We start from the raw sequence: 27,513 nt of genomic DNA, 5'->3' as shown, positions 1-27,513 counted from the left end.
GTTTAAACCGATATTGCGAAAAAAGGAATAAGGTTTTCGATTCACAACGTTTAACACAAAAAGAACAAAAACACACCAGATATGTGGAATATCTGACTAGATAGTATTCATAACTAGGAATTGGATTCCTACTCCAATACTGGATCGATCTGTGCCTGTATTTCCATAAATTTCATAAAAGAAAGACATCATCCATGACAATGGATTGACAGTATATTTTTGGAGCAACAATAAATGTGACACATTTCTGCCTATACATAGTGTGTCTGTATCGTACTCTATTATCATATTACTTTCCATTGTTTTTCTTATATCGTATTTTTTACTTTTATAATTGCATTTCGCATGCCAATTCATTCATACATAAAAATGCCGATTCCAAAGAAAAGACCTTCCAATATTTGTGAACATCAAAATCAAATTATTAACATTATAACTTCACGCAAAACAAAACTGTATTTTCATATTATACCTATTGCTGCTATATATTTCTATACTATTCGTATAAATCACCAGCCAGGCATTTCATACATTTGCGTTGTCCATTTGAAATGACACTCCACATTGTTCACGTGTTCCTCATTATATTTGTTCACGTCTTGTATTCAAAGAGGTAACAAGTCTGGTAAATATGTACATGTTACATATGACACTGTCTCCCTGCGCCATTGAAAGTTATATTGCGAGTATATGCTTATATTACTAGTATATGTGTACTAATGTGTTCTATCATTAGGCGGTCGTGTTATGAGTTTAATAGCGAACGTTTTTGCAACATGAAATACGTAAGCGAGACGCCTCAAATTTTGTGTAAGTTTATAACCATTGAATTGCGTGGGTTTCAGACTGAGGGCTTAGATTTTCTTTACCGGAAATTAATATATCCTGTACTCTACCAGACTGAACATTTTTGTTTCTACAAGAGATAAACCCAGGCTGTTGGTTTTATTTCACCAAGGAGGTGACTTAAAATGACTTTTGATTAAACATTAATATCGTCTACACCTGAATTTTGTATCGTTATTGCTTTATGATTAAAACGTTCCAAATAACAACATCATCCGTTTTAAATTTTAATATTAATATCTTTTTTCTTTTAAAGCCAAAAAAGTCCTTACGTATTTACTTACGTAACAATTTAGTACACTACAATGATGAACAGACAATATACACGATAAATATAAAAATAAGCGCGCCAGTCGCCACACACAGCACGTCAATATTCATAAATTCAAGTATCAAGATGTCGCGAGCCGCACACAGCGGCCCATTAAACCGGGTCGGTGACAAGGTGACGCCCGGGCGGGGCGATAACGGCCCGTATCGTGTCGCGATGTGCTATAGCTGCTTGTGTTTATAGCCGCCTGGTACATTTGGGGAATTGCTACGCTCGGAGTATGAAGAATTTTTGTTTAGGACTTTATGAAAATTATAAAAAAGAGCTCTACGGTATTGCTGTAATGTCCAAAATAGTTTTTGTGGTTTCATTGCGTTGAATACTCGTAGCAGTATTTCTTATTGATTTATTATGATGCTGTTTATATAAACACTTGAGTTTTTAGTGATTTTTGTCAAATCAAGGATCAAGTTAACAATTATCGTAGCAAATGACGTTTTGGGTCACTCTTTATAATATAATAGTATATCTTTTTTTATTAATCTTATAAAACAAGAGTTTTAGATACAATTAATTTTGATGTGTATTAATTTATATTATTACTTTTTTCAGGTAAACACATGCAGATGCTGTTTTGTTTAGTTTATTGTGTGTAAGTAAACGGACCACATTATTTCAAACTTGACTAAAATTTAAATTATATGAAAGTCAACTCATATTAAAACAAAAGTTATTATTATGAAAAGTACTTATAACGCAGACAGAGAATTCACTAAAAAAATACATAGTAACCACAAGATACACTAACAAGATGTACCAAAGAGTCTTACCGGAAATATTTATTTGAATTTATGCGCAAAAACTTTAATGTATTCAAATTTGTAATCAATACACGCTATAGTTCTGAACGGATTCTCATAAAACTTGTATTTTATGTAGCAGCAAAACATAAGCCATACAAAGCTTTTACCTATGGTTTTGGCCACGGGGACAACAAGTTAAAAAATAAATAAATACGATAAAGTATCAAGAACGCGGTCGCGCTACAGGTGGTGAGAGTGAGCACGCGACGCACCCACTGAGCCGACAGATGCCATGTCGGCACACTCGCTTCGCTTGGCCAGGGTTTTCACATTATTTATGACTTGAAATATCGTAAAAAATGTGAAATACTGAGACTCGTGAGTTTCGTGAATTCTGTTTGAGACTGTGATTTTTGATAGATGTAACACGTATTGACAATAAATCCGTAGGCAAATAAAGAGTTACGGACTCATTTGTTTCTATAATTTTTTCAACAATGTTTCGACTCCTACTGAACAATACAATTATGAAACTATAATTCCATTTGATAGAAAATGATATACACAGAAGATACAATTATACGTTTCTAACTTTTATATTATAAATGATTACACACAGTTATATTGGTAAACGTTTATATAATTTATAATACCGTATATCAATGAAATATACAAATCAACATTTAATTCGTAATTAAACATAATATTACATTTTTTATCAATTAAGCAGTAGTTTCGCGTATCTATTCTCATTCCTCTTATATTTAAAAGTTAACATATTGAAGTATGGACAATGCGTAAACTAGAAACACACTAGTCATAAAAATCTTTGGATTTATGATTTCATTATAAATATATATTTTTTAAACCTAATCGATTTCCATAGCCGAACGTGATACATTAGTCTTAACCCCTATTGTCCTAAACACAATTAACTCCAAAAATAAAAAAGAACACAAATAAATAAATAAAACATATTCAAGTATCAAACACAGCCGGTCGCAATACTGCGGTGAGAGCACGCGAAACGCGCCGAGCCGACAGATCCCATGTCAGGCACGCCTGCCGCCGGCTTGATAGGGCTGCCACTTGTTAAATTAAGTTTTTTTTTACTAAATAAATCTGTTGCTTTTCGCGGGATCGTGTTATTATCTTTTTGTCTGGATTTTAGTGTATCCTGTATCTTATACTTAAGTCTATATTCAAAGATATATTTAACTTCGCTATCTATTCGCGATTTTTTAAACTAAAACGCCATCAATTGTTTAGAACTAGAACAACTTTAATCACCGCGTACTGTGTGTGGGTTTGGTGTGTGTTACAATCTTGTCAATTTGAAACAAATATCTTCGCTAGTTCTTCGCTATATAGAATTGTTCGCCAGCAAGATAAATTAAAGTATTCACATACAAACAAATATTATAGATTATTGTTTTTTTTCAAGCTATTAACCATCTTATACGCATATTTATCGACCGCCAGCCCTAAGGTACGTTAGCAACATTTGCTCAAAGTTAGGTCTCTACACGGGCATCGGCCGTGTTCACTTGTCCAACTTGGTAATTTACTTGAGTTATCCATTTTCTTACTTAGCACACGGCCTGCAGTGTTTGGTTAGACGGAACGACGTTTTACTTCCCTGAATGGTTACTTTTCCATATCATTTTGATTTTTATACAAACAACCGTAGAACAAGGTCTTTCAATAAATTGTGGACTATTGTGGACTGTAAAATTTAAAGAGATATTCATCATTGCAGGAGAGAAATGTATGATGAATAAAGAAAAAAAAAGGAATCGCTAATTACAGTTTTACTTCTAATACATAATAATTGTATTTACAACCAACCTACATTTTTATAACCAACCTACATGCTTCTACCGTAATATCATAGTCTGTCGTTATACTATGATAATAATAATATCTACCTGTGTACGATTGACGCGTCTTTTTCTTCAATTTCAATTCATTTTAAATTTTCCAAAGTAAAGTCGCAGACTAGCCTAGTATTATACAATGTACAGCCTGTTGTTTTCCAGCAAGGTTTGAGCTTAGTTTACACTAGCTGACATTTAGTATGCCTCACCGGACCAAGTGACGTGCGTTGAATGTGTACAAGCCTTCGATCTGTTAAATCTCTCAGCCTCTCTGGCAGCTGGCTAGCTAGAGGTTTCCTGGATTTAAGAGTGGGCATAAAGCCAGAGAATTTCTAAAGTTATGGGCCCCGCCCTAGCGCGCCATGCCGCGCGCAATCATTCTTCCATCATACACGGCTCACCGTACTTACGTAAAGTTCATCGGACGCTAAATTAAACACAATATTCTTCGCGCGTTCAACGCGTATTTTCGGTAGTTAGTATACAGTGAAGTTGAAATCATGGCAAATTATGTAATATGATAATTTATTATTATTTTTTAATTTTTATTTATAATTATTGATGATAATCTATACGTAAATAATAAAACAGTAAAAAAAGTGTATACGTATGTAATATATTCAAAAAAACGATATTAGGGAAACAGTATAGAGCACGAATCCATAAAAAATTCTGTCTGTTTGTTTATGTCTGTTTGTTTGTATGATTTGAATGAATGTTAAATTGTTGTGTTTATACTTTATATTATATTTATTATATACTAGCTTTCCGCCCGCGGCATCGCCCGCGCAGTCAAAGAAAAACCCGCATAATTCCCGTTCCCGTGGGATTTCCGCGATAAAACCTATCCTATGTCCTTTCTCGGGTATCAAAATATCTCTATACCAAATTTTATGCAAATTGGTTCAGTAGGCGTGATTGAGAGTTACTTTCACATTTACAATATTAGTACAATATTAGTATAATATTAGTAGAAGGTAAATTAGCTTGGAGAAATATTTGCATATCTAGTGGTGTGTATATTACTCAGATCTTAGAGCGCGTTTCCACTATAACGTTCAGGCCTATACAAAAATGTTTCGATATCCTTACATTACTATTTAATTTTATACTTATTCCTAGCAACACTCTGATTTTTGTTTTCAATAAAAACAAGTTTTTATTTGAAAGAAAATGGTTTTGACTTTATAAAAAAAAAATAATTATCATTCAATTTCACGTTATTGAGCAAACGACAAAACGACTACCGTGAAACAATAAAATATCGTGTCCATAATAATTTGTTTCGTTATTAATATTTGACCATAATAATTACGAAACAAAACAAATAAATAAATCGTCACTTGATAGTTGAAAGTGGAAACACGCACAAAACCAGAATAAACCAGTTTACGCTGTCCGCAGGTACCACGTGCAGTCCGTGAGTCGCTTGGTACCGTTAGAACATAAAGCACACATTTCATTCAAAAGTTATAATTATTACGTAATTGTTAAATTTTGTATTTGTTGATTGTTGTTATTATTTGTTATTATTGTTATAATATTTGTTGAAGTGTTTAATTTGTGTGTAAGTGTTGTAACTTTATATTGTTAATTGTTAATGTAAAAGTTATACGTATGTTAAATGTGCAAATATTAAAATAAAGTTTCATCTTTTTCAGAGGAGAAACACATATAGTTTAATTTAAAATCCCATATACAGGGTTATTTGTAAAACACCGGCAACCTCGCAGGACAAGATAGCTAACATCATAAGTAACATTTGTTCTACGACTTTTGGCTGTTGGCATAACGAAATAAATTATTTTTAAATGATTTGTTGTTCTACTCATCATCGAAAGAACAACCGCGACGCGACGCCCCCTTTCCCCTCCCGTTCGCTTCTTGTTTACGTAATTTTTGTGATGCGCGTAGAGTTTATAATATTCAAACGGAAAATGAAATGAACATTTATTTATTTATGAAAATAAAATCTAACAAAATATCAAAAGTCGTAGAACAATTATTAATGTTGTTACTTATGATGTAAGGTATCTTGTCCTGCGAGGTTGCTGGTGTTTTACAAGTAACCCTGTATATATAATAAAAACTAAAAATAAAATGTTGTTTTTTTTATTTGCTGACCATACACTACTACAAACGCAAAAATTTAGCAAAATTAGAAAATCCCCGAATTTGCATTCGCGAGTGTATTCATACTTAGGGTTGCCAAACAGTATTCTACTGTTTTTCACTAAATTATACTTTTTACTGTTTAACAAATAAAAAGTATTTATACAAAAGACTGTTTTCAGCATCAAAGTGCAGACACATAATATAGACAGATATAATGTGTTACATTTAGACGCTCACAATTTTTTTTTATTTAGTCAGAGGGCACACACTACAATAAATACTGTTTAATATTTTTTTTACACGGTCGTAAGAGACGCCATGGACAGAGACCGGTGGAGGCAAATCATCCGCTCCAGATGCAACCCTGATGCTGACCACGATCCTCAGACATGAGGGACCGACAAGAGAGAGAGAGAGACCTGAATAATGAATATACGTACTTTATTTCTTGTAAAAAAAGTTGGCAACCCTATTCATAGTGTTTGTTTATAATATAGGAGTGGCAAGGTCGCCGTCGCGTCGTGCGCAATTGCTGCTATCACCGTCGCTTGAAACCGGCGCTCCAAAAATGGATATTCCATCTTTTGATTCACGCGCAGGACTGTCGCGAAATTTCTCTTATTGGATTTCGTATGTAGGCATTGTACTGAATGTTGTTTCATATGAGCGCAATCGAGAGCGCTCCGTTTCGCGTGTTACTTATGAATGATATATGTATTTTATTTGTAACTAGCGGTCCGCCCCGGCTTCGCCCGTACATTTTTACGTTTTCTCTACATGAGAACCATCCTTCATCCTTCAAGGGATACAATAAAAAAAGAATTATCGAAATCGGTTCAGCCGTTCACACGTGATACCGTGACAACGCGAAACGGGTTTCATTTTTATATATACAAATATTTAGACGAGTAAAGTTACTTATTTTATTTAATTTTACGATAGATTTCAAATAATGAGCAGGTATAACTTTATAATTTACTAGAGGTCCGCCCCGGCTTCGCCCGTGGTACATATGTATTTCGCAATAAAAGGTAGCCTATGTCCTTTCTCGGGTATCAAAATATCTCCATACCAAATTTCATGCAAATTGGTTCAGTAGTTTAGGCGTGATTGAGTAACAGACAGACAGACAGAGTTACTTTCGCATTTATAATATTATAGTATGGATTATAATTATTTATATGGGAGTTCACTGCACCAGTGATTATTATAATACAGATTGTGAATATATTATATTATATATATCTACTATTCACAACCTTTTTACGTTATTTACTGGAACAACCATAGGAATCTACAAATAGGTAGTAGGTAATCATAGTAGTAATGGTAATAAGTAATTAATAAAAAAATATACTAGGTACATATAAATCTTTCTTGATTTTATTGATGTAACACTATGAATGAAATATTTGTATCCATATAATATATACCTATATATATGTTTGTATACCTAAGATCGTCGCGTCAATACTCAGCCCACGGAAACGAATTTATGCATTTGCATAAATTCGTGTGAGTGTGATTAGATATTACATATTTATGTAATATCTAAACTCACCTGCATAAATGAATCGAAAGTCGTATTTTTTATTAATACATATTAATAAATAATAATTATTATTATTTATTATAAATAATAATTAGGTATTTAATATTTATTAATATGATTACAATACTATACTTATCTTCGAAAATTAGTTAGATATCATGTAAATACGAATCTCTTTTAGTTCTCGTTTCTGAAGTTTCAATTTTCTTTTGTTGTTTACCATTTTCAAAAAAACAATATTAAAACAATATTATTAAAAAATCGGCGCGCGGCACAGCAACTTGAGCACGGTCTACTCGTCTCAACGGAGCGATAGCGTCTGATGTATGAAATAGAATTATGTTTGAAGCTCCTAGAACGTGCGATGCAAGATGATTTCTTGCGTAATTAAAAATATAGTAAGCGCCAAAAGTGTTTTATCGTGATTAAATCAAAACTAAAAGTAATTAGACAAAAGTGGTATAACAAAGTTCTCACAAATGTTTCAATATAATTGTTTATGAAAAAAATAACATAATAGGCATAACCATGTCAAGTAAAAAACGTCAAAGTGTGAAATTTAGAGGTAACTTCGTGAATTATTTCTATCGAGTCAATTTCAATATTTTATGTTTTTGATCAAACAGGATAATCGAAAATATCATCAAGTTTTACATATATTTTATTTTTTATATTTGGTCTTGAATATTACACGTATCAACTAAATGTTGATTGGTGATTTGACTTTAGTCGCGTTCTTAACAAGGTCGTTATATCGGGAATAAAATGCATATTGTATAACTCGAGACTGGAAATTTAAACAGAAATAGCTAGTTTTATTATTACGTACATATATTGTAATACTATCTATACAGGGTGTAATCGTTAGTGTACATGCGATTATTCCGTAACTACTGCAGATATCAAAAAACCTAAAACTGATATCGAAAACCTAATCATGACAATAATAACTTTTTAAAAATAAAACGGGAAATATACAAAAATTTTACATCAAACACATGCTGAGTTTCTCTGTTAGTTTCTATCGCATGCTGTAGCACTTTTTGACGCAAAGATTAGTTTAAATTTTAACTGTCGGACACTGTAGGTTAAAATTAACGATCCCTATTGCTATATACCTACTATAAAAAATGCATACTTAACTAAACAACTAATGCGACCATGACCACAGCATATAAAAATGTTTCGGTTACTAGAGCCTCATAAACGATGGTGACTATATTATCATTACTCGGATAACGATGACCTCGTACCGACACCACAATGTATTACAATATATAAGCCAGTTACCAGAAGAACATAAAATATGTGTGGTTTTTTTTTCAAAGATGAAATATTTTTTATGCGCAGTCTTCGTTTTTACTTTAGCACAGAATGAATAATAACTAGTATATAGCTAATAGTTGCAACTTGCAAATGACGGATATTATTATTATGTATTTTGATGCTCGATGAAGTAATTTAAAAGTGTAATAACAATTAATTAAAACACATGTTTCTCAGATATTACAGCAAATTGATCCACTAGTCTACTTATCTATTTATTTATTATAAGGCAGAAATTATCTTACGAATAAAAATGTCGAAACTTTAACAGCCGCCATCTTTACTTTTGGACGCGCCAACGACCTTGCGTCCGATCACAAAGTATCACAATGTACGGTTCAACTACCAGGAGCGCATAATCATCAGCAGCTCTGCGTAATTTACTCGTAATGACGCCTCACCGCGCCATTAGGTAGACATGCCTTATTATCACGAGTGATTGATAACATTCCGCCATTAGACATTGCTCATTAATTTTTATGTAAACAAAATATGTTTCCTACATTTTACACTATACTCGTACTTTAAAATTATTATCTTACTGTGACCAACATACTTGAAGTCTGAACCACAGTAATCAGTAAACTGTCTGAACGGAGTAATTTGTTTGGAAGTCGGATAAATTACACATACCTACTTACACATACTACTACAATCATTATACAATATATATTCTATCATTATTATATAGATTTAGGACCCTATAGAATTTATTTTAGTAGGTTGATCACAGAAGACAGAACTATCTCGATATAGTTCTGTGAGGTTGATGGTACTTACGTACTAGTTGTATACGTAGTATATAATTATTAGTCTGTGGTACTAGCATTTTTTTCTGAAATACCTACATACATTGATTATTTTTGTAATGATCAAGATTGTTCTTATAACATGTTCTAATGATAGTCTGGGTTTTAATCTCTTGTCCTGCAGATTAATTACAAAGTATAGCGGGGGAAAATTGAAATTCATTCAAATTAGTGGTAACTAGGACAGCTAAATTGCTTAGCAAGGAAGCGGCGCCCGCGGACATGACTCAAACTTGTCTACCAACTAGCTGTTATGCATACCTAGTACTTATTTTATATTTTCTAAGAAGTTATTTATATATTTTTTTATATAAGCAACAACAGTTAGTAATCTTAATATATATAAATCTCGTGTCACAATGTTTGTCCTCAATGGACTCCTAAACCACTTAACCGATTATAATAAAATTCGCACACCATGTGCAGTTCGATCCAACTTGAGAGATAGGATACTTTAAACATGTAGGTACCACGGGCGAAGCCGGGGCGGACCACTAGTTAGTATATACATCAAACACTTAATATATTTTTATACATATAGCGTACGAAGTTGCAGCACGTAGTGTGATGGACGATGGCTAAAAATACTAGATTGTTTCAAAATTATTGTTTTAGGCTGGTTGCAGTCGCAGAGCTTGACCGACCGTCAGTGCGTACCGTCGGTCCTGACGATACGCATCAACAATTGTGACTATGACACTACTGTCTACTACGCATGACAATACGCGTGCGTATGGTCGGTCTAGCTATGAACGGTTTTATGAATTTCCATACATATGACTTGACAAGCGCGACTGACGTACGCACTGATGGTCGGTCAAGCTCTGCAACCGGCCTTAATTTTGGAACAATAACAAAAATGGCAATACCTATATTAAAATTAAATACCTATTTTTTATAAAATAAATCAAAAGCTGATAAAACGAAATATTGTTTGCGGTTGGTTTTGAAAAAAACAAGTCTTGCTGAAAAATACTTACCAAAGTTTCGAAGTGCCGTCAAAACAAAGATTTTGACGAATGCTGCAGGGTCGCTTATTAAGGACGCTATAACGTATTTTTACAAAAACACGCTGTTTTTCGGTACCATTTTAACTTAAAGCAATTACACGTGAGAACATAGTAATATCTTAATTTAAAGATAATATATTCAGCTTTACGTTCATTTTATAAAAATTGTACGACGTCATACAAAATTGTCGCTGAAATACGTTTTTTCCATCACAATAAACGCATAAAATGCAAAAAAATGGGGTCTAAACCGGTACCATTTTAGGAAAATTAAGAGCCTAATCTATCTTCTTAACTATATCTTATTGAGGGATATATAGTCCTTTATATATGGTGTAATTTTTATGAATCTAAATCAAAATTTTATTTCAATAATGAGCTAAATTAAAAATACTTGTCGATTTCTTCATACATTTTGTTCTCGCGGTTCGTCAGACCGCGCTCAGAAGCGCTCTTGGAAGGACGGGTGTATCGCTCCTCGTGACAAAAATAAAAACGAAATAAAAAAGATTATTGTGCGTGCACTGTCTTTTTCGTGATTTGAAATATTTGATACTTTTTATGAGTAAACTGTATAAGTTTCATATTCCAATTATTTGTAATTTAAAATTATGTTTTTAAAATTACCTTGCCTGAGATCCTCTTTTTTATGGGTTGTTGAATAGATTGGTGGGGTAAAACAATTCAAGATGGCGTCGATGAAAATTTGGCTTTTTTTCGTGATGGGTGTCATTTTCATAGTTTTTGGGGTAGCTATTACCGAATATGAGGTCAAAACTGAAATCCAAGATGGCGCCGACGAAAATTTTACATCTTTTCGTCATGGGTGTCATTTTCATGGTTTTTGGGGTAGCTATTAACGAATATGAGGTCAAAACTATAATCCAAGATGGCGCCGACAAAAATTTTACAACTTTTCGTCATGGGTGTCATTTTCATGGTTTTTGGGGTAGCTATTAACCAATATGAGGTCAAAACTGAAATCCAAGATGGCGCCGACGAAAATTTTACATCTTTTCGTCATGGGTGTCATTTTCATGGTTTTTGGGGTAGCTATTAACGAATATGAGGTCAAAACTATAATCCAAGATGGCGCCGACAAAAATTTTACATCTTTTCGTCATGGGTGTCATTTTCATGGTTTTTGGGGTAGCTATTAACGAATATGAGGTCAAAACTGAAATCCAAGATGGCGCCGACGAAAATTTTACATCTTTTCGTCATGGGTGTCATTTTCATGGTTTTTGGGGTAGCTATTATCGAATATGAGGTCAAAACTATAATCCAAGATGGCGCCGACGAAAAATTTGACATCTTTTCATCATGGGTGTCATTTTCATGGTTTTTGGGATAGCTATTAACGAATATGAGGTCAAAACTATAATCCAAGATGGCGCTGACGAAAATTTGACATTTTTCGTGATGGGTGTCATTTTCATGGTTTTTGGGGTAGCTATTAACGAATATGAGGTCAAAACTAAAATCCAAGATGGTCGTCGAATTTCAAGATCGCGTCATGGTAATACTGTCGCGTTATGGAGCAAGGCGGCGATTTTGGTATCTATGAATCTCGCCAAAGAAGTTTCACTCCTGACACGTTTTCTCGGCACACACGTTCTTTTTTATTTTATTCTCTTCGTTTAAATGTTTTAGATAAACTTTATTTTAAATAAAGTTTAGCGAATATATTTAAAGAATATATTTAAAGTTACTAATATCTGTCAGAATATTAACATGATTGCCACAGAGTTGCGTTTTATATTAAATTTCTAAATATGCATTTCAATGTTCTTTAAAATTGTTTTTTTTAAGACTTTCTACAAAACTGTGGTTGTTAACGTTTTTGTTATTTTATTTAAGTTTACTTTAAAGGAGTAAGAAAAATATACCTAATTATCGACGGTTACATTGGGGATTTGGTAATAGCTCTCTCAAAAACCTTGAAAATGACACCCATGCCGAAAAGATGTAAAGTTTCGTCGACACCATCTTGGATTTTAGTTTTGACCTCATATTGGTTAATAGATACCCCAAAAACCATGAAAATGACACCCATGACGAAAATATGTAAAATTTTCGTCGGCGCCATCTTGGATTTTAGTTTTGACCTCATATTCGTTAATAGCTACCCCAATAACAATGAAAATGACACCCGTGACGAAATGATGTAAAATTTTCGTCGGCGCCATCTTCGATTTTAGTTTTGACCTCATATTGGTTAATAGCTACCCCAAAAACCATGAAAATGACACCCATGTCGAAAAGATGTAAAATTTTCGTCGGCGCCATCTTGGATTTTAGTTTTGACCTCATATTCGTTAATAGCTACCCCAATAACCATGAAAATGACACCCATGCCGAAAAGATGTAAAGTTTCGTCGACACCATCTTGGATTTTAGTTTTGACCTCATATTGGTTAATAATAATAATAATAAGGGCGTAGGGATGTGACGACCCCATCGCCCACGGTTGGAATATCTGTTGTCTACGTGACAACAGATATTCCACCCGTGCAATCAGTCAACCCGCAAGACACCTTGTGGCGGGGTGTCGGGGAGTAGTGACCCTGCGGGAACCGAGTGCTCCCGGGGGAGGCCCCTGTCTTCATCTCCGGCTTACCTTCACCGGCCGGTCGGAGTGAAGCCTGACGAGGACAGGACCCCCACCTCTGGCTCGCCTTAACCGGCCGGCCAGAGTGGAGTCGCGAGAGCTTTTAGCTCGAAGGGTGGATGCGAAGCGTAAGTGGCGAGTGGGCACGTGATGCTGGACCCTCAGGGAGCGCGTGATCGTAGTTTAAAGTCCAGGGACGCCTCTCCACTCTAAGCTGCTCACAATATGTTGTCACCCTTGTCGCACTATTGCAGCGACTTATTTCGGGGGCCCATACAGTGAGAGGGCGAGTCACCATCTGCCAACAAATTTTTACTTCCCTTAAGTAGAAAGGCAGGTGCCATAGTTTCTATAGTCCCCAATGCCAGTCCATGTAGCATCCCATTCCATAGCCCGGTTTATTTTGCTTCCATTTCTCACAATAGTCCTACATCGGCCGCGGACTGCCTAGGACTGTATCTCTATAGTGCAGTCATGGGCAGGCTGCGGCTGGTGTCCCACAACACAGTAAAAGTCTCGAAAGGGCCTCTGCGTGTTGGATCCGTGTCCCCACGTAAGCCTTCCAAAGGTCCGGGTACCGTCCTTCTGGTGGTACCCGAGTATTATGGAACCGAGAAACATAATAATAATAATTTATTTATTAATAGAAACAACATAGGTCCACTTGTTAGTAATTTCTTAATTACTATGTTAGTACATTACATTAATTAATAGATACCCCAAAAACCATGAAAATGACACCCATGACGAAAATATGTAAAATTTTCGTCGGCGCCATCTTGGATTTTAGTTTTGACCTCATATTCGTTAATAGCTACCCCAATAACCATGAAAATGACACCCGTGACGAAATGATGTAAAATTTTCGTCGGCGCCATCTTCGATTTTAGTTTTGACCTCATATTGGTTAATAGCTACCCCAAAAACCATGAAAATGACACCCATGTCGAAAAGATGTAAAATTTTCGTCGGCGCCATCTTGGATTTTAGTTTTGACCTCATATTCGTTAATAGCTACCCCAATAACCATGAAAATGACACCCATGAAGAAAATATATAAAATTTTTGTCGGCGCCATCTTGGATTTTAGTTTTGACCTCATATTGGTTAATAGCTACCCCAAAAACCATGAAAATGACACCCGTGACGAAATGATGTCAAATTGTCGTCGGCGCCATTTTGGATTTTAGATTTGACCTCATATTGATTAATACTTATTTAATAGCTACTCCAACTCCTTGAAAATGACACCCATGACGAAAAGATTTCATATTTTCGTCGGTGCCATCTTGGATTTTAGTTTTGACCTCATATTGGTTAATAGCTACCCCAAAAACCACCCACATTTGCAAATGTGTTTGCTACTTAGGAAAAGTTCATATTTAAAGATATAGGTAATGTGAATGTGTGGTAACGAATTTAATTTATTTCATTCCGACTGTTTCTCGGAATAACATACATTTACTAAGAATTGCTTACAATGCCGGGTTTAATATATTGCCGGTAACATATAATATTATGTATGATAATAATTCTTAAAAAAGTATTTTATACATTTCTTAAAAAGCTTCGATATTGTAAACAATAATACAATTCATATTCAAATTGTTGTAAAATAGTCACACTTTTTTAAGTTGGTTGAATACACTAAAATACTTATAAGGATCGTACCTACTAATAATAGTAACAAAATGAATTTTTAAAGTTCCCAGTAATCTTCTGGAATCAATTTCAATAAAAATATAAAAAAAAATAATATCAAGTATGAAGATGGTCTATAAAATGGAATGCGCTATGTTTACGTGAGCGCGATGTTCCCGCGAACCACGTGGCGACGTTAGATACCTAAATTTGAGTAACGCAGATTTGTGACAGCGTCCTTAAGGCCTTTGTTGGAGTTGCGCAATTTACGACTTTATTCTTTTAAATATACATCGAAAATTCATACACGGTTGCGTTTTTTATAGTTTTTGTAAATCTTCAGGTAAGGTTATCCATTAAAGTTAATAAATCCAACATCGAAAACATAAGTTAAGTTCATGGCAAATCATCGAATACCTAATTTAAATACCATTCAATCGCCTGATTACCATAATATCATACATTTCGCTACTACTTATATCTTGGCATGGTTTGAAAAACACAAATACATACCTTGTCATGTTAACAGACCCTAAAGTCTTCGTCCCTTGCCAAGCCTCTGGTTGAATCGCTATAACGTCTCAGTAGTCCCGCGTCCGTTTACTGGGCCCGCCCTTATCGTCGCCCGGCCGCCCCTAATTCTTTCCGACCACTTATCCGGTCCCCAATCCTGAGGGGCATTGTTTGATCGATGTTGACATAAAATATCATGTTGCCTCGATCAATATTTAAAAAGATATTTGCCCTTTTCTTGTAGGTTGATTGTAACTTGTAACCTCGCGTGCTCGGCGCGCATGAAGACCTAAATAGGTCCTGCGATATAGACGTAATGCCAGGATTGTGAGCAGAAAATTGATCGAATTTTACTTTAAACGCACTGTTTCTATACGGTTATTTAATCTGATGAAAATACAGGACTGTATCGACAACCATATCGAATTAGCTGAGATGTTAGCGTCTACAATACATAAAAACAAGTGAATAATCAACAGCGAAATCCGATCCATTGTCATCAACTCTAGTCTCTAATCTCTATAGATTCCTAAATACATAAGAGTCAAGTCAGCTCAAGTATCGTATGACCTCGTCCCCCTCATTACCCCCTGATTGATTCGCGCTAACGACTATGGGACGCTTGACGTCGGTTATTACATACGAAACGAGATGAAACGAAATAAATATACGCTTATATTATATTATACCTACCTAGCTATAATCTCTATTATAGATTTTAACGGATTAAAACGCATTATATTCGTTATCCATACTAATCTATACTTATATTATAAAGAGGAAAGGTTTGTAATTATGTATGTATGTATGGTTTTCACGCATAAACTACTGGACCGATTTCAAAAATTCTTTCACCATTAGAAAGCTGCTTCTTCACTGATCAACATAGGCTAGGTTTTATCCAGGAAATCCCACGGGAACGGGAACTATGCGGGTTTTTCTTTGAAAACGCGGGCGAAGCCGCAGGCGGAAAGCTAGTAAATTATAATCTAAAGTCTAAACATTTGAATCACATATCTCTATATAGTTTTATACTCGGTACATTGTCCATTGATGTTAGAAGTAATTTTAGATGACTATTATTTCACACCAAGAAAATGAAAAGAAAACGCTTTAACAAAATGATTAAAATAAAATAAATTCAGCCAGTGATTACAGTACACCACTGGGTCCCACATTATTTACGGACACAGCCTTTACGATTCTGGAGCGTTTTATGGTCAAGAGATTAATGGGCTGTTAGATTCCGACCCCATTTTGATTGAAGACAAGTGCACCGGCGTATTTTTAAAGATTTTCTTACTGGTTTACCCCATATTATGTTATCTTTTAAGGAATTATTTTATTTCAAAAGAAAGAATAGAATTTTTTATATATGATCATTTCTGTAATGTTATTATCGTACAGATTGTAAGAACTGTGGTAACAACGACAAACGGGCCATGATAGTTACCGTAGAAGTGACAAATACCTAACAAGCCGTAATTACCAGGTCACCAGAATTCGAAGGTGTTCGTAAGTAATTAATATTAATATATTAATAACAAGCATCGCGTGCACAATCACGCCCTCGCGCTCGCTGGGCGCCACTGCTTCCATGCAATTACTGACCGACCGCCATCAAATTTATGATGTTCTGGTACCGCGCTGCGAATAATGTCGTCGCAGGATGGATTTTATTTTGTGGCATTTTTTATTTCTTTAACTGGAAATACGATTGCGATTAAAATTGTAATCGCACATGAATTAAATAAATCCATGTCGAAGCTAGTGAAACGATTTGAAATAACATGCACTCTAATAATTCAAATATTGAGGATCACGAGCGACAAACCTTCACCTTCTTTAATCATCTGCATAAAAAGCTTCTTATTTGTTATATGATTCTTCATATTCTTCGTATTGAACATCTGGAAAACAGATGAGAGAAGGTCGTCGATTACCTACTTAAATTTTTTAAGAAGTATGAAAATTCTATTTCCATTTTGGAGTTGGTATTAACTATTTACTATTGAACCTAGTCTGGCGCCGAAAGCGTTGACCGAATGGACCATACGGAAATGTTTTTGCTTTTGATCTCAGCTTGCCAGTGTAGTCTGCCAAAATGCCGACGCCAAATAAATAAGCGACGCTTATATTTGCAGCATTTTCTTATTCGCTTCTCACGCAAGCTAAGTTTCTACAACTGTTTTTGTTCATTTTGTTAAACCGTTGTTATCTTACTTCTAACCGAAAAGGAAGAAATAAGAAAACAGCAAACAACGAGTTTTTAAATGCAATATTTTTTAATGTACTAATAAATGAACATACGGATATTTTATTAATTAAAATAAGCATTTATGACATTATGAGTAATTCCTATAAGCCAGTTAGTTGCAGTAGGTGCACAGAGCAAAAGAAACTGCCTACGTTCCTTCACGCAGGTCACTTGTCAATCGCATCTGTCATCCCGCGAAAAGAATAATTATTTAGGGTTAAATTGCAATTATTTACCAGCAAATAAAAGGCACAACATAGACAGTATTTCGTAAAACAGCGGAAAAAGAAGAAAGTCAAAACCGGGTTGCAAAGCGAAGTTAAAATTCAGCAAGCACATAACGGGTACACGACTCTGCGGGTACCAGGGGAGCATAAGTTTGCGGCGCTCTCGACAGCTACGCCCGGCCGGCCGCTAAGTGGGAGGTGACGTGAACTTGAGCGTAGGGCTGGCGACGCGACGGTTCATTAGTAATTCTTTTTATTGAAGTTTTTTTGTAAAGTTTTTAATTTTTATTTTTTGTATTGAGCTTGGTGAATATTTCTACGTGTTACAAGCTAATATCACTTTCGGATAACACGAGCGCAGTTTTACAATATAATATTTATACTAATTAGTAATTACCTACATAATATTATTACAAAATATATAGTCCAAAAAGTTATAATTTTAGATACCTTAAACGTGAATTTCTTCGGAATATTATGTTTAAATTTATGTGTGTTTCTTTTACAGATCTAAACATGGAGATCTTCTTGAAACATTTATGAACATGGTTATCTTATAAATGGCGAATTCTTCAGCCAAATCATTCAAAACGGTTATCATTTTTCATTTTATCATTGCAAATGTCCTCCGATCATGCAACCTAAATAGTCCATTCATTCTTATCACCGTTTCTCGTATTTGGCAACCCTAACACGTGTCAGCGGTATCTATGTGCCGAGTGCCGCCGACAGAATCACCTGGTCTCGTATTTTACGAGCCCGCTGTCGGCCGCCAGCGCTTCTAGTTTTCACTAGGGATGGAGTACAACGTGTTGAATTTCATCGTATCGATACTTTATATATTTTGTCTCTTTCAACGTGTTCAGTTGTTGAATTCGATATTTGTATGCATTGCAGTTCAATACTTCAACTTTGAAAACAATAATTACATAAAAATCTCATAGTAAACACAACGTGATTATAAAGATAAAGCAATTACAAACTAAATACTTAGTGACAAAGCCACAAAACAAATTCAATTGTTTTACAAACTTGAATTAAGATTAAATGAAAATGTTAATTTCTCAGTTAAACTTTATTTTGTACATTCCTATATCGATGTGAAAATTATCACAAATTGAAATTAGTTACTGATTTGGTGGACTGTTGTAGCCGCGGTCATAATTAATATATAGATAGCACCATTAATCATTATGTATTTAATCTCTTTAAAAAAGCCATCTCTTTATTATAGCGAAATGATATATATTTGAAGTACATAATATATTATGTATAATAATATAATAATTTTAAACAAACAATGTTTATCATTAATACCATATTCCATTTTTAATTAACTAGAATCTCGATATTAATAAAAATAAAACACATCGTCAACATCCACCCACAGCACATCACTATTCGAGCACACTCAAGCGGGCCCGCAGCCGCGCGAGGCGAAAGGCGATGGAATTAAATCGCACGCACGACACTTCCGCCCCCCTCCCCCGGCTCATACCAGTAACCGCTAGGGCTGTGCGAAGTATATTCATTATTTATATATATTTTTTGAGTTTCATATAACTGATTACACCGTTAAAGTGTGAACGATGTAAGTTCTTTAACGTTGGCACTTGACAATAAATATATATTATTTTGATTTAATTCAACGTCATTTATTTTCAAAGCAATATTCGCCAATAATGGTTTTAAATAGATAGGTTTACATAACAGAAGTAATAAATGTTCAAAATCTTTATAACAAATAGAGCCAACTAAACGCTACGGTAATCACAAGTTTCATGTGATATGAGTTTAAGTAATAGGTTATCACCTATTACTAAGTCCTATTAGTAAGTTCTTTGTCTTTAGAAATATGTCGATAAAAAATCTCCTACGTGACATTATAATTGTTAAAGTGGCAGCCCTGATGATCTCGTGGGGACGGGGACGGCTTGACGGGTGTCGCATGTGCTCGTTTATCGGCTCTTCATGCTTTGTGACATCCAGCTTACTGATATACGCGTGCGAAATATATTTTCAAAATCATTTAAACCCACCTAAAAATCTGCTGGGAAAATAAAAATTTTACAACGCTATGTGTAAAATTCTATCTATATGTAATTATCATGTATGAAATCCAGCCAAATGGAACACTCTACATACCACGGCTCAAAAAACGTACGGTAATCAAATAAAATCTATTATTATCCATCTGATAATTGAATCAAATAAGCATTGCCTTTACTAAAATATATTTATTTATTTATTTATCAATTTAATATACCACACCAAGTAATATTTACAATTATAAAAAGGTACATCAAAAGGTAGGTACATAAGGCGGCCTTATCGCTTACTAGCGATCTCTTCCAGACTGCCCAAGGTAAGAGATAAAGAAGAAACGTACATGTTACGCGGGTGGCTGATATAATAAATAAAATAATAATATAGATTATAGAAGATAGAATACATAAAATATATAAATTAATAATAGGAAGGGATAAAATACATAATATTAAGTAGAAGGATATGCTAAATTGGAGAGGTGCCTATATAAAAGAGTTTTAAAAGATTTTATAGAGGAAGCTCGTCTAACATCCACAGGCAGAGAATTCCACAGTCTGATAGCATATTTTATCATTTATGGTCGCTAATATTACATTACTGACAACCCTGATGATCTCAGAAAACTTGACTGATGTCTCGTGTTCTCGACCGTTGGCCCTTCAAGATATGCGACACAGCTATATTTTATGTATACATTTTTACGTAATACTTTTTGAGCTAGACCTTTTTTTATTTCGGAATTTAGTCAATGCATATAAAACTAGAAATTACACCTTGACTACATATTTAAAGGATACTATGATTATGTGTGTAACGTAGATACTATCTCTTGCAACAAAATAACAACATTTGTGAACAAAAAAGCTCATTATTTCATTTATTCTGTGGTTATCTATGTAATTTCTGTCATTATCAATTCCAACAGTGGTCGAACTCAATTTATTTGAAACACACTAGCATCTTGTCCGTTGCCTCTCATTCAGATTTAACGATGTCTCATTTATAAGAATGCGTAAAAGCTACTTACCGCGTTTTTATTATTAATTTCATCTTCTCATCTTCGGATTACTTGCGGAACTGATGGCGGCATCTTAACGGAGCCTAACCAACTGTGCAGGAGATATAGCCTACCAGGATAACAGAACCACAAAATAGCATAGCTACAAAAGGTATAAAGCGGATTACGAGGGTGTGTTCAGTAGACCGCAAGGGCGGAAGTGAGAAGGGGTCTATCAACTAGAACCGATCGACTTTAGTTAGCACTTCGCAACTCTGTTTTATTAAAATTTAAATACATATATAACGTTTATACGTAGATATTTAGAAAAGTAGTAAGCAGTTATTAGGTAGGTATGTCATGAGGTATGCCTCTCCCTATGTTAAAAAAAATCTCCCTGCAAAGAATCTTCTTTTCAAATTGAAGTTGTTCTTTTTCTTTATGGAATCTGCAATAGAAAATATACAATGTACGTTGCCCTGAAACTTGATTAAAACTAATCTAGGATAAAATTATTCTGCTATATTCTACTGGTTACTACCATTTAAGAAACATGAAATTATTATTTGAAAGACCAACTAAATCAAAGGAAACATTATATCAAATTTGTATAAGGTGCATATTGCACGCCTCATAAGCGAAGCGTTGAGGTGGGTACTACTGTCACTTCGCGCAAAACATCTGATTTTTCAAACTTAAAATGTCTATAAGTATCATACATTGTAGTAGGGGAGCCCAAGAGGGGATTTTGGGATTTACTCGAGCGCGTCAGATTACTATAAGGGACGGTACCTTAGCTATTCATTAGTACCTCTAGTCAATATGAGCAGTTATGGTTGGTGGGTGCGCTCAGGGGCCCCGCTGGAAAATTTGAATAATCCATAATTCCCTAAGGTTGAGCTCGAATCGTCAGATTAGCGAAATGGGGACTTCTTATATTGTAATTAACCCCCCCCATATATTAATCTGACGCGCTCGAATAATATTACTTTAATTTTTTACCCTTTCTTCATAGCGATTAAATCGCCCCTTAAATCGTCAGATTAACGTATACTATTTTTCAGTGACGTCCTGGAGCATGCAAAATATCAATATCTAACGCGCTTGAGTATTTCCAAGCCAATTTTTTTCTTTTTTAAATTAAAAAAAAATCAAAAAACCCTTCCCCACCGCTAAAAGTGAAAACATTATAGGACCTTTTTTTCTCGCTATGGTCTAATCTACCAATTCTAATAGGTTCCCGTGACGCTCGAGTAAATCCACATTTAGCATCCTGGGCTCCCCTACTATTGCACTTGTAAGATAATACATACACACACCTATTAAGAAAAAACACTATTTTTAACATTCATGGTGATCTGTGATCTGTGATCTGTGTTCATGGTATTTTTGATGTCATTTTTGTTATTTAAACTAGTTAAAAAACAGTTTAAAAAAGTTCTGTCTTGGACGTCCGTGTGTCTGTATGTGCGGAGGATTTTCTTGTTAACACGATAGCGACCGAAATACTTTACTAATCGAGTCTTTTTTTTCTCTTACGCTTGAGTATGCTCAGGAATAGAACCCTTTCATTTTTCAGGGTCTGATTCGATGTGGTTTAATTGTTATTAAATAAACAAAAAAAAATATCGACTGTTCTCCATAATTTTAGTATATCTATATATTATATTCTTTATTTTATTTTTTTATATTTATAGTGTACTCAAAATTCACCATTATAAACTCGATTCTTTAAACTATAAGCCAAGGTTTAAAAAAATAAGTTGGTAGTCAGTCCCTTAAACCTGCGCAGTTTCACATCTATGTGGGGCCACAAGAAAAATAGCTCAATTATTACCCGCTTTCTTTACTTTTCCAACTGTTTTATTTTATTTCTTTTTTATATTTATAGTGTACTCTTTATAAATAATCAATTTTATTGTAAAGGATGAGATTATGAGGCGTGCACTTTTGGATTTTCCAAACTATTTAAATTATACACACGCATAGTCACCTGTAATTGACATTGTTAGCCCATTCCGAACCAAAGCGGGGTATTTCTATATATTTCTTTGTTCTCCAATTGCGACTGATCCCGGGCACGAACGGGGGCGCATCCATGGCAACGGCTTTTTGATAACTGCCGCTTCCTGGACAAAATCTGACTTATATTTACCATTAATATTCCATTATTTACGATAAGTACATCTATTTCTGTAAGGGATTTAAAGCTGAAATTGATTGGAAATCTGTGTATAGGCTTTGGAATGGGTGATAAGGAAGATTAAGAAAGTCTTTTTTATTAAAAGTTTCATCCATAAAATACCACACAAGCCTTTAGATTGCAGAGCTAATGACTTTTCCGTTCACCAAAGAGGCGGCTAGTAATTCACTTATTGACATGACCCCGATACATGCAGCGTAGCTTTTCATCATAATATTTTCTAACAAAGTACATCAAAACTCCATAAAAATACTGTCAAAAACTTAATTTTATGAGCAGTAGGTAGTTTTTTTTAAGCTATTGCATAGCTTCTATCGCGGGCCTTGAGCGCGGGGACCGAATCGAGAAATTCCGTAACGAAAGAACCTCACGCTCCCCACTCCGACGGGCGGAGGTGTGGCTTGAAGGCATAGGCATGCAATAGCTTTACCGCGGTAGTCCCCGAGTGCCACACGTCGTTTTTTTAATATAGCGGGTAAACGAGCTTTTGGGTCGTCTGATACCAAGCAATCACCACCACCCTATTGCCGTCCTCAATCAAGTAATATCTAAATTCAATTTCCTTTCCACTAACTTGCTTTGATTTTAGGAATAAATAATCATTATTGCATGATTGAATCTCTTAACATTTTTATTACCATCAACTAAAGCCATGTAGTATTCACGGATTACTTTTCACATAAGCGGTATATAGAGGTAGAATACTAGCGGTCCGCCCCGGCTTCGCCCGTGGTACATATTTCGCAATAAAAAGTAGTCTATGTCCTTTCTCGGGTATCAAAATATCTCCATACCAAATTTCATGCAAATTGGTTCAGTAGTTTAGGCGTGATTGAGTAACAGACAGACAGACAGAGTTACTTTCGCATTTATAATATTAGTATGGACTATGGATTACAGATTAATGTATTATTAACGCCAGACGTTATTAGCCTTCATCATATGACATGACAAATAAACTGAATGTCAAAGGCGCATTCGCTATAAGCCCCGCGTAATATCACATGGATTTGAGACGGAGGGCTTCTCAATAATTTCGTTTGTCTTGCCTTAAAGCGGTTCGATGTCATATAATATTTCGTTTGCTCTAAAGTAACTTAATAATATTCATGAAAAGTTTACAGGTGCTTATTATTTAGACGCCTTTAACCTTTTTTTAATGTAGTAACTGGCTACAACACAGTTAAAATATTTAGCATTCAAGTGGTTTCAGCATATAACAGAAACTTCATTCTAATAACGTCATGTTACCGTTTATTTTTTGGAATTGTTTATAGGCATAAAGAACACACATAGCTGATATAATAAATTCGAATTATACAACAAAATATGACGTAAAGATTATGAATTGTCGTACATATTTCTAGCCATAGTTATTAAACCCACGCTCACTTATACTATGCTTCATTGCGACGTTCAGTATAAATCAATAAAAAAAATCATTAAGTGACAGCCCTACGGCGGCGTGTCGACGGCCCGTGACCGGCAGATCGAAAGGAACAGCTGATTAATGCGCGGCGAACCGAGTAGGGCTGTAATACTCTAGTTAATGTATCGATATCGATGTTTTTGTATTTATAATTTATATCCAGTTTTCTTATTAATTTTATTGACACAAGTAAATGTATTGCTTAGTATGATTCATTTATAGAAGTTCATCATTTTAAAATTACATAATATAATATGGTTAGTTAACAAACTGTAACATTACAAGCATCACAAAAGAAATACTATTCCTATTCTAAGTCGAATAATCATATGTAAAATCTGATGTGTGATGAAAAATTTACATGTAGAAGTAAGGATAACCTACCACAAAGTATGTGCTTAATAATTTGGAAACAAAGTTTTTAAAATAATAACAGCCAATCATCAAACCTAAGTCTGATCAATCAATAACTATAAAAAAGTAAAGTCATAAACAAACACGTAATTGGTTTACACACATAAAAATAATCTACCATAAAATAAATCCGCAAAAAAATCAATAAAAATATTATTTAAATTTTATCGATATCGCGCTACAGCCCTAGCCAACAGGGTGGGAGATGGTAGTGATGAGGCGACATGCCGCGCGCCGCTGACTCATTATCCGCGCTCACCCAACGTCGATATTGTGTTAAATACATCACTACTTGATTTCACTAATCGAACGATTACGAGCATGTTTAGGTTTTTGAGTTTTGGTGCAAAGGAGTTAGCAAAAAATCTAGGTTAAATTTTTCGAAAATCGTTTTTTAATAAGTACTTAACTACTTAGTTTGCATTTACAAGAAATTAAAATTATTTTGCTAGCTTTCCGCTCGCGGCTTCGCCTGCGTAATCAAAGGAAAATACAGTCTTGGGGTTTTATCCCTTTTTCGTGGGATTTTCTGAAAAAAAAAAGTTATGTTCTTTCTCGGGCCTTATTCGGGAAATTTCATATATCTACGAAATTTCATATTTTCATAGTTCGGTGGTTTAGGGGTGAAGAAGCGACAAACAGACAAAGTTACTTTCGCATTATTAATAGGTATTAAGTAGGGAAGTAGGGGTTACATAGTTACAATATAAAATTTGCATGCAAATAGTTGATTTACACTACTTACTTTGAAGTTAAAAGGTTAATTATGTAGTAAATGTCAAACGGTAGAAGGGCTATTAAGAACTCACAATAGCTAAGTATCTAATTGTAATTATAATCGCCATTTTCCAAAAAAAAAAAAAACACTACGGAATAGATTTAGCATGTCGCGAAATCCGTATTCATCTTTACATCTACTACTTTAGACCATTCTCAGTCCGTATTTTATAATTTCATAGAAAGCTGATTCTAGAAGTTGGAGTGTATTGAGTTTAAATTAATTCTGTACACCCTATTTTTCTTTTATTGTCATATATTTTACTATAGCACTAAGGGAAAACAAAAGATTGAATTTAAAAAATATCTGAGGTTTAGAGAGACATATATTTCATAGAATTTACAGGTGTTCAAGTTTGTAATACTATTATAAAACGTTAAAATAAGTGAATTGTAAAACTCTCTCTATTTTTAATCGTATTAATTCAAAATACATAAATCATATATATAATATATTATATTTGGTGTTATAATAGTGTGTTTTATGTGTTCACCAAAATGTCTGGATTCGGAAATATTTCGTACACTTTATTTTTATTTGGTGTTGGGTTGGAGGCTGGAGCAGCGCTAATTGGGCGGGATAGGGTTAGGGTTGTACCTGGTTTCTTTCTGAATTTATGTTTTTCTTTGTATTTCTCGCTATAATTTAGCGGTATCGTTTGCATAAATCATGTTTACTTTTTTATAAAAAGGGAAGTTCAATCCTGTCGCTAACGCATAGTATAGTATAAAATTTATTTCATTAATAGAATGATATAATATGTAAGATAACGTTGATTTATAAAAGTGTAATCAAATAAACATTATATTATTATTTATTAGGTACATTATAATTGCTTGAGAATTGAGACTTCTCTTCAAAATTTGTTAAATTTTTTAAAACAAAACCAACTTGATATTACGCAGGTATATATCACTAATATTGTAAAAATTTATTAATCAAGTAACCAATCGGCAAAACAACATCTTCCTAATAACAAAAATCGTCTTTACAAAAAAAAAATTCAGACCAAAAAGCGTCTCATCACTATTAGGCCCCGAGTCCCCAACTCCCAAGTCCCGACATGTAATTGCCGCCGCCATTAGTCCCGTCGAGTCCCGGGGCCCGTTGATACCCTCCGCGGCTCGCTGATTTATGTGCTTCAAGTTGCCTGCATATTGTTGGGTTCTAGTTGAGTTATCTGTGAATTGCTTGAGATGAAGAAAGGTTTTTCAGTTTTGATGCTTCGAACTAAGAATTTATTAATTAAATACCTAATCGTATTACGTTGCTTTAGTTATGAAAATTGTCGTTAAAATCAGTAAACTAATGCTACAATTTTACTAATAGGTAAAGAAAACCCTCGTTGTTGTTGAACATAATTATCTAACACATCTCTTAGCACAATAGTTTGTGAAAAATAAACTTATAATATTACGCCAAATGTATTTTAACAGTTCTCTTTTCCATTAAGCATATCACCCATCTTTCGTTTTATATTCCTTTAATCTATACATATACAAACCGTTATATCTATAATAAAGTCTTTAACAACACCACTCAGTAACGACCCGCGCGGGATCCCGGATACTAATACCTTCCCGCGCAAGTTAATTGCTGTCCGCAAGTTAAGCGCCAGATTAGCTGTGTAACTTCGCTACAATTAACTGATAGATATCTGCATAACATTTGTAGGGTGTGACTTGTTAACTGTTAACAGCAGATAGATATTTAGATAATAGGAAAGAGGAAAATATTTCATTGTTGGTAGGAAGGTGTAGGATAATAATTAATAATACTTGTTTA

The 27,513-nt window shown here is 34.4% G+C and overlaps 1 protein-coding gene across 3 annotated transcripts in view; it reads left to right on the top strand.

The window, feature by feature from the left end:
• The window catches only part of LOC123701889 (nucleolar protein 4), a 142,348-nt gene that overhangs the window by 37,214 nt on the left and 77,621 nt on the right, over positions 1-27,513 (top strand). The window lies entirely within an intron of this gene.

The sequence above is a fragment of the Colias croceus genome, chromosome 22 (genome assembly GCF_905220415.1).
Source record: "Colias croceus chromosome 22, ilColCroc2.1".
NCBI lineage: Eukaryota > Metazoa > Arthropoda > Insecta > Lepidoptera > Pieridae > Colias > Colias croceus.
The sequence above is the reverse complement of the archived record's forward strand: the minus strand, read 5'-3'. Positions and strand labels throughout refer to the sequence as shown.